Source organism: Podarcis muralis, chromosome 15 (assembly GCF_964188315.1).
Source record: "Podarcis muralis chromosome 15, rPodMur119.hap1.1, whole genome shotgun sequence".
Lineage (NCBI taxonomy): Eukaryota > Metazoa > Chordata > Lepidosauria > Squamata > Lacertidae > Podarcis > Podarcis muralis.
Genome location: NC_135669.1, coordinates 35,878,614 through 35,887,393, shown reverse-complemented (window position 1 = coordinate 35,887,393; position 8,780 = coordinate 35,878,614).

Genomic DNA, 8,780 nt, shown 5'->3' with positions numbered 1-8,780 from the left:
TTGGTGGAGGAAGAATCACCCAAAGGTACTGGTAGGGCTGCAAATTCAGACAGGTTTAAAGGCAGGATGGCCTGAAGTAGCTTCACCAAAATTAAAAAGCAACATATCCCATTTTTTTGCCACTATAAAATTAAGTACAGTTGGAGGCTGATGTTTCAGTTTCCTGAATTATGAGTCTCAGCTCCCATACAGCCTGAAGACAAGTGCAGTGCTGATGAAATCCTACCTTTCTAAATCCATCCGGCATAGTGCACACCAGGAAACTGTGGGAACTCACACTTTATTAATGATATAAATCAAATCCTAATCTTTCTTGCCCAGCAGCCGGTGGGGTGTACTTGCTTTTAATGCTCTCATGACCATCCTCGGCACTCTCTAACCTCATAACCAAATGGGATTTCTCTAGAACAGATGTCATCACTCATTGCGATCAAATCATGGGGCTAGGCTGCAGCCTTCTTCCCTTGCTACAAAACCTGTAGATATATATAAAATGAGACCCAGGAGGCATCTGGCCACGGCTGTGAAGCCATGTCTGCTTTCAGACAGGGGAAACTGATGCAGTTCTTTCTAGCAATTGATGTGGGGAACATACCCCCATCTCTCATTCTTTTCAAGGCCAAGGGACACATGCCCTCCTGTGCAACTTTCCGAGGGCCACGTACCAGTGGTGTGTGGGGTCAGAGGTGATTGGTGAACAAAATGTATGTTTTTATCTCTGTACACTATGCACGTTTCTATGCACACTCACGCAACCCTGTCTATCCCCCATCAAGATAAGGAAGAGGCATTATCAGAGCTCGAGGACACATTTCAGACAGGCATGTGGGATGGGGTGAAGTAGGAGCAGTGAAGGTGTGGCCTGAAGATATTTTGTGTGGGAATGTTCAGGGATGCAGGAGAGGATATATTGTTTGATTATAGCCTTTCCAACTTGTGTTAACAAGTTCCACAATTTAGCAGAGTAACATTCCCCTTTTATACTCACAGCGGATGCGTTTACTCAGGCTCACTAAAGCGTCTGTAATAACTGTTCTGCTATTTTCCCTTATTCCCTCATAAAAGATAAGACACGACACAGTATAAAAAGAGTTTACTCACATTCTGTTCACAATTGGATCCCAGAAGGCAGACTTAGTTTCCAGGTGTATGTTACTTTTCTAAGCTATCTCATAAGGAGACAGTCCCTTTGTCCTCTCTTGGCTGGAAACCAAGAGGGCATCTTTGGCTAAGCAGATGTTCCTTCTTTGACGAAAGTAGTCACAGAGAGAGAGATGGCTGCCCTGCCCTGTGCTTTTGTTGTTACCTGCACAGGTGAAGCCACGCCCACATCTGGTCACATGTAGAGGAAGTTTGTCCCAGACAGGAGAAACAGGAAGTTCCGATTGGCTGGTCCAGACATCCCCTCTTATGTCCAGATAGACCTCTTATGTTGGAGGTCCAGATAGAGGGGCTTGGAGGCCAACATTTGACCTCTGGGCCTGAGTTTCCCTGCCCCACTAGGTACCCCTCTATTCTTCTTTGGCCAGACTTCCATTACTGGATTGTAGCCAATGAAATTTTACTCAAAGTAGACCCATTTCCATTAATTGATCCAAGTTAGCCATGCCCATTATTTTGAATGGGTCCACCATAAGGAGAAAACTAGTGTTAGATACAGGTCACAGCGTCCTATTGTGACCACAGCAGTTTGTGAAAACAATGGACCAAGAGGAAGATGGAAAGAGACCTGGAGACCAAGTCCCATGAGGAAAATTTGCAGGGATTGTTAAGAAGATAGGAAGATCCTGCTGGATCACGCAAAAGCCACATCTAACCCAGCATCCTCTTCACACAGTGACCAACCAGATGGGAAGCCCAAAAGCAAGGCCTGAGCACTTTTACCCCAAGTGGCAAAATGCTGATATTTTTGCAAAGTGAAGTCTACTGTGAACTTCCCCCCTCCTATAATTCATTAAATTGCAGTATTATTTTATACAATAAAAAAGTAAAGGTACCCCTGCCCGTACGGGCCAGTCGTGTCCGACTCTAGGGTTGCGTGCTCATCTCGCTCTAGAGGCCCTGAGCCGGCTCCGTCCGAAGACACTTCTGGGTCACGTGGCCAGCGTGACGAAGCTGCTGCTGGCGAGCCAGCACCAGCGCAGCACACTGAAATGCCATTTACCTTCCCGCTATAAAGCGGTCCCTATTTATCTACTTGCACTTAAGAGTGCTTTCAAACTGCTAGGTGGGCAGGAGCTGGGACCAAATGACGGGAGCTCACCCTGCCGCGGGGATTCGAACCGCCGACCATACGATCGGCAAGTCCTAGGCGCTGAGGTTTTACCCACAGCGCCACCCACGTCCCGCTGTTAAAATATCTGTTAAAATATCAACAGTTTAGGTTTTACTCCAGAACACACAGAGAGACATACATTCTCTCTCTTTCTGCCTTTAAAAAAGCCTTAAAAGCAAAGAAAGACGCAGAACTCAAAAACTGGTTATTTGTTGCTGTAAAATAACAAGTGTTAGGAGAATCACAAGCAGATTTGGTCATTTTCTTGAAGACAACAGGGTCTGAAGCAATAAAATAATAATAAAAGCCCTTTCATTAATTTGCACTTGGAAAGATAAAGATCAATACCAGCGACACCAATGCAAACTGATCATTTTCTCTGAAGTTCCAATCCAGGGCTGAACAAAAACCCTGTAGTCAGAAAGAAAGCTGCTGGAAACGCAAACCTGTGTTAGTCTTCCTTTCTGATGGGATGTAAAGCCTTTTCACTCTCTTTTTCTTGGAACAAACAGAGAGCTGGTCTCAGAGATATAGAGAGAATTGTGTACTGTACCAATAGCCCTTGATGTCTTAAAGAAGAGCTCTGCTGGATTAGGCTAGATGGCTACCAGCCATGATGGCAATATTTTACCTCTACAGTTGAGAGTCGGTGTGTCTGAGTGCTAATTGCTGGGAAATGCAAATAGAGAGAGTGCTGTTGTGCTCAGGTCCTATTTGGGGCTTCCCACGGGCATTTGGTTGACCACTGTGTGAGAAGACAATGCTGGACTAGATGGGTCTCCAGAAGTCAAGCTCTTCATATGTTATTTTAAAAAAAAAAATATTATTAATGTTGCAATACATATATGAAATCTTTACATAATAATACATACACATTATATTCGTAAATTCACATTTTCACATTTCATTACGCACCAACATTTATCCATTTCTTATTTCTTGTCCTGTGTCTTCCCTCCACCCGTGCGTGACTTCCTTGTTATTATTTTGTAACTTTATTATAGAGATTGTATTTTTGTATCTTAATAATTAAACATTCAATCTTATACAGCTTAGCTTAACTTAACTTTGTGAAATCAGTCTATACATATCAATAATTACTTGTTGGAGCATCTTTTGGTCATGTATTTTTCTATACATTTCCATTCCATGATTAGATTGCATTCTAATTGTTGCCGTCATTTTTGCTAATTCAATCATTTCGAAAAATTTATGTTGCCAATCTTTCAATGTTGGTACTTCTTCTGATTTCCAATTTTTTGCAATCAATAACCTTGTGGGGGCTGTTGCATATAAAAAGATTCTCTTCATGTCTTTGGGGATGTCATTCGTTATAATTCCTAAAAGGAATGTTTCTGGATTCTTACCAATTGTTGTTTTAAACATTTTTTTTCAGTTCCTCACGTATAATTCCCCATTTTTTAAAAAAATTATCACATTCCCACCAGACAGCTCTTCATATGTTCTTATGACTAACCATCTATGGGGTCATGAGCATGTCTGGCTTACCCTTTCTTGGCACTATGTTCATTTTTGATCATGAGCATTGCCTACGTGTTCAGCCCTTTAAGGAGCACACTGATCATAATTCCTATTTACACTATGGTTCCTTTCATCCCAGACAGCTACACAGGAATTTGCCATATGGGCAATTTTCTAGGCTGAAACGCAATTCCTCTTTCCTTGAGGACTGCAATGTGGCAGCTGCCAGCTGCAGCTACAGTTGAAACATCGGTGCTATCTAGCCAGTGTAACCAGGCAGGGACACACATGTTGTGATAGGCTGCCCTGTAATGAACTCCTTCAGGATAAGGTCAGACCTAGGCTATTCTGTTCCCTGGATTACACTGACAGGGAAGAGAACATCAAGCGGCTTGTACGTTGACACTGGCACTTGATTGACATGTTGCCGGGGTGTCAACAACCCCCCATTTTGGGGCTGTGCCATACTAGATCCATCAGGGACCTTTTGGTACACACTGACCAAGCTTCTAGGTCTGGGAGTACTCAGGAGCCATGGGGACATTATCACTGCTCGGGTTGTTTTTCTTCTCCCTTTGCTTTGCCTGTGAAGGAGTTTTCTGACATCAACACTGACTTTAGGTTTCAATTAAATATTTTTTTTAATTGTGCTACCAAAAATATTATTTATGTGGTCTGGTGCCCTTGTCATTTATTGTATGTGGGCAAATGTTGTAGACATAGCTGTCAAGTGTCCCTTATTTGAAGGGACAGTCCCTTATTCCAGCGCCATGTCCCGCTGCTGTCCCTTATTGATGGATGTCCCTTAAATGTCCCTTTAATGATGTTTTTTAAATTTCAAAGGAAGCAGCTCCTCTCCCTCCCTCCCTGCCGGCCAGGGAGAAGGGAGGCTCCAACTGTGTTGCTTGGCTGTGTTGCTCACCCAATAAGGAGTCTAAGAACGACTGGGGGGTGGAGCTTGCATGCCTTGTGTGTGAGTGGTTAATGCAAGCTGAGGGGTTTTTTGAATGCTGGACACCATTTTGTTGCACGTGCTGCTGCAAACTTTGCAGTGCAAAGCCAGGCCGGGGAGCCATTTTAAGTTGAGGCTGCATAGGCCTTGTGGTGCATGTGATTCAGATTCTATTCCGTTGAACCTCTGGTTACAAAGTTGGTTGGACAGTGTTCTCGAAGCTACCAGCATGAGTTTGACCAGACTGCAGGAGGACAGGAAGAGTGCCTGGAACAGGTGAGGCTGCAGGTCCCTTATTTTGGCTGCTGGTCCCTTATTTTCAAGGCTGCTGGTCCCTTATTTTCAAATCTGTAAGTTGACAGCTTTGGTTGTAGATCTTTAAGGACTAGGATAGGGGAACATAGATCTCATATTAGGAATGCTGTGACAAGTGCCCCTCTGGTGGAACATTACCTCCAGAAAAAATACAGTGACGCCGACATACACTTTTTCACCATTTGGCGACTGAAGCCTTACCCAACCAACAGAATTAATACTGAGAAGGTACCGTTGAGATAAGAAATTAAGTTTATTCATCTTAATACAATCACACTGCATGGGTTGGATACATTTTTTGATTTGGGCTGTTTCTTGTAGTACCTCTTTAAGAAACCTTCGGTGCTTCACAATCTCTACTCATAAATGTCCACTAGTGGGCTTCCTCTGTGCTCTGCTAGGCAGCATTCAGCAGTTGCCTCTACTTGTACCTGATGTGGGACTTTGTTAACTTTGCAGGGTGAGTCAGTCTTGAGAGGATCGGCCCAACTCTTGGTGCTACAGGAACTCTCTGGGCCCCAAGGCTGCCAACAACACAATGAGAAAGATCAACAAGGACTAATGCTAGCCAGTCTCTGCTTCAGTCTTACGTCTCAGAGGAAATTGAGACAACCCCCCCCCCAGCCTGTTAAAACACCTTCATCTGGGATTCTTGGGTCAGGATTTGATGGTAGGAGGAATTTTTTCCTCTTTCCTTTGTATTAGTCATCTCATGTGCAGTTACTGGGTTGGTTTCATTGCTCTACGATTATATTTAAGTTTGCCTGTCTTTAGTATGTACTTGATTACTGTCTTCCTGCTAACTGTATGCAATTCTTCATTCCTGAATATATATTGTGTGGTAGTATTGTTTTAATTTACAGGATGTCCCATAGATAGTCTAATTTAATTAGTTAATATTGTAGTAGGCTGATAAGCAATGTAATAATTGTTAGTTAGTCAGATAGGTATTTAATGTTTGGTTGGATTTGTTTTGTTTCAATTAATTGGAGTGTACTGAGTTGCCAAAATTGTAAGTGTATTAGTGGGTTGGGAAAGGAGAACATTGGTGTTACCAAGGAAGGCCAGCATGGGGCTTGGGAGCACCGCAGTTGAAGGGCGAGGGAGGTATGGTGGCGGGGGCAGATATTATAAGCAAAGGGGTTTAAGATATGGATATGCTCGAACCCCTTCCAATCTGCACCCCATCCTGAGGGATGAAGGTAGGGTGTGCAGGAATTACCCACCTCCGTCCGTTGTGAAATGCCAGGTCTATAGGCAATAAAACCACCACCCTGCGAGACTTCTGTACCTCACAGGGGGTTGATCTGGCTTGTGTGACGGAGACCTAGGTGTGCGAAGGCAAAACAGTCACCTTGTGTGAGATGGCACCCCAGGGTTTCTCCGTCTTTCACCAATCACGGACTGTGGGTTGGGGGAGGGGTGGTGTTGTTAATCCTGGAGGATTGCCCAATGCCAGCGCCACCAATCTCTGGCATTGAATGTGTTGGCCTGGTGTGGGGCACCGAGGAGAGCTTGGCTGTCTGGCTGGTGTACACCTAACACACCAGCAGCCATCCTGTCAGGCCTACTGGAGGTGGTGGCAGGCTGGGCCTTCGAGTTCCCTAACCTATTGGTTTTGGGGGACTTCAACATCCATGCAGATGCTGCCCCCTCCTCACAGGCTCTGGACCTGGTGTCTTCCATGGTGTCACTAGGACTCTCCCAGTTTGTTTTGGGCCCCACACATCAAGCAGGCCACATGCTGGATTTGATCTTTGGCACAGGTATAGATGTAATCATGTCCCCCCCATGGAGGTGCCATGGTCTGATCACTATGCTCTGAAAGCCAGGATTGACTCTCTCTCTCCCCCCCCTGCCCCGTTTGGGTGGTGAGCCTATTTGGGCCCGTCCGTGGAGGCTGATGGATCCTGATGGATTCTGTCAGGCCTTCAGGTACCTTGCTCCCCCTAGCGGCTCATTAGATGAGCTTGTTGAGGGCTGGAATAACTGGCTCTTGGCGGCCATCAATGAGATTGCACCTACGTGACCCTGCTGAAAGTGGACTCCTTAGTTCACTGAGGAGCTCTGGAAAATGAAGTGGGACCTTAGACGGCTAAAGTGAGTATGGCGGCATGCTCACAAGGGAGACTTAAGAACATCTTATAGGACGCTTATGAAAGCCTATGAGAGGGCAGTGAAAGCTGCTAAGAATTCTTACTTCTCAGCTTCCATTGCATCCACTAGCTCCCGCCCAGCACAACTTTTTAGTATAATTAGGTCCTTAACATCCCTGGAGGGACAGCCAAATTTAAATACAAAATTGACACATAGCTGTGAGTAATTTGCGAACTTTTTTGTGAAGAAACTCTTGATGCTCCACCGTGACCTCCCTGCCAATTTGGATATAATAATAGAACTGGAGGGCCCTCAACTGTCTTCGGGTCCAGTACTGGACCACTTCAATCAGATAACCCTAGCCAATGTGGACAGACTACTCTGAGCTGGAAGGCCTACCACTTGCCCCCTTGATCCATGCTCATCCTGGCTGATTATAGCGTGCCCAGATGAGGTGCGGGTCCCTCTGGGTGGCATCATCAATTTGTCCCTTGGCATGGGGACATTCCCAGGGGAGGTGAAAGAGGCAATGGTGTGTCCGCTCTTAAAGAAAACATCATTAGATCCTTTAGATCTATCCAACTACTGCCCGGTTTTGAATCTTTTGTACCTGGGTAAGGTAATTGAGAGAGTGGCTGCTGAACAGCTTGGTAGGTTTCTGGATGAAACATCGGCTCTGGATCCATTTCTGACCGGCTTTCACCCTGGTCATGGGACTGAGACGGCCCTGGTCACCCTAACAGAACTGCCATACATCCGACATAAACGCACAAAGAAACGTAAGAAAACTTGGATTCAATTATCTAAGACGCATGTCGAAAAAGAAACATAAAAGAATTAAATGATATAGACTTCCAACAGATTTATAGTCCTCAAAAAACCGAGCTGAAGAAGGCGTTTACTCCGAAACAGGGCCCTGTCCTGGTCACCACTACTGAGTCGTACATCTGATTCACACTCTGGATACTCCTTTTTGGCCCTATTTGATTCTTTATTCTGATTTTATATAATATGGACTCTTTTTGACTGCCATTGAGACTTGTATAAAACAATTGTTGTGTACGGGTATTTTATGTACCTTTATACCATATCACTGCATATTTGAAACTACATTATTTCTGCACTTAAACGTTGTATCTAAATTTACTATTACCTTAAAACTATCGTATTTACATGTTGTGTTTAAATTTACTATTAGCTTCAAACTGTTATTCTTAGCAGAATATATACGTTTTTCCTTTCAACTCTCGAGTAGGAATTATTCCTTATATTGAAACTTGTGGCCAGAGTTCTTGGAATATCTTTTTCAGTATACATCTGACATAGCCAGGATTCGTCCGTTGAAAATGGCATCCTGATGGGATTTTCGAAAAGCCACTAAAATGTTCAGGGAAACCCTGGTATATGGCAGCCCATATCAGAAGTATTGATTTTTTTGGTGATTTTCCTTAAAAATAGGTAAAAAAAAATATCATTTTCTTTGGAGATTTTTGCAAAAGAATAAAGCTCAACAACTTTGGCCAAACAAAAACAAAAAAACCTTTTGTGTCTGCATTTTCACTTTTTGTAATATGGCAACCCTCCCTAATATATGCAGTATTTGGCTGAAGAACTGCACCACATATTTGAGCTACATGTTAATTTTGAAGAATGACTGTA